This window comes from Meleagris gallopavo (genome assembly GCF_000146605.3).
Source record: "Meleagris gallopavo isolate NT-WF06-2002-E0010 breed Aviagen turkey brand Nicholas breeding stock chromosome 12 unlocalized genomic scaffold, Turkey_5.1 Chr12_random_7180001913643, whole genome shotgun sequence".
In the NCBI taxonomy this organism is placed as follows: domain Eukaryota; kingdom Metazoa; phylum Chordata; class Aves; order Galliformes; family Phasianidae; genus Meleagris; species Meleagris gallopavo.
In genome coordinates this window covers 1-311 of record NW_011098153.1, presented here as the reverse complement: position 1 = coordinate 311, position 311 = coordinate 1, and the positions used below count along the sequence as shown (strand labels likewise).

At 55.3% G+C, this 311-nt stretch overlaps 1 non-coding gene across 1 annotated transcript; it reads left to right on the top strand.

The window, feature by feature from the left end:
• Positions 1-104: 104 nt before the first annotated feature.
• On the top strand, positions 105-176 carry TRNAH-GUG. Its single transcript has one exon. It is a non-coding gene; the product is annotated as a tRNA-His (tRNA).
• The last annotated feature ends 135 nt before the right edge of the window (positions 177-311 follow it).

The window sequence follows — 311 nt, the reverse complement described above, 5'->3', positions numbered from 1 at the left end:
CCGGGCCGGGGGCACCGCGCCTTCCGCCCATCCGGAGCGCCGCGCCCATTCGCATTCCTTAAGAACGTCGCCGGCGCCCAGCGCCCCCAGAGCCCCGGTAGCGCGCCGTGATCGTATAGTGGTTAGTACTCTGCGTTGTGGCCGCAGCAACCTCGGTTCGAATCCGAGTCACGGCATCGCCTCCGCACGGCGGTACCACGGCACACGGGCTCATATTTTTTTTTTCCTCTTTTTTTCCTCTTCTCCTTATGTAGTTCCTTCTCTTTTTTTTTCTTCTGTTTCTTTTTCTTCTTTTTTTTTGTTTCTTCTTT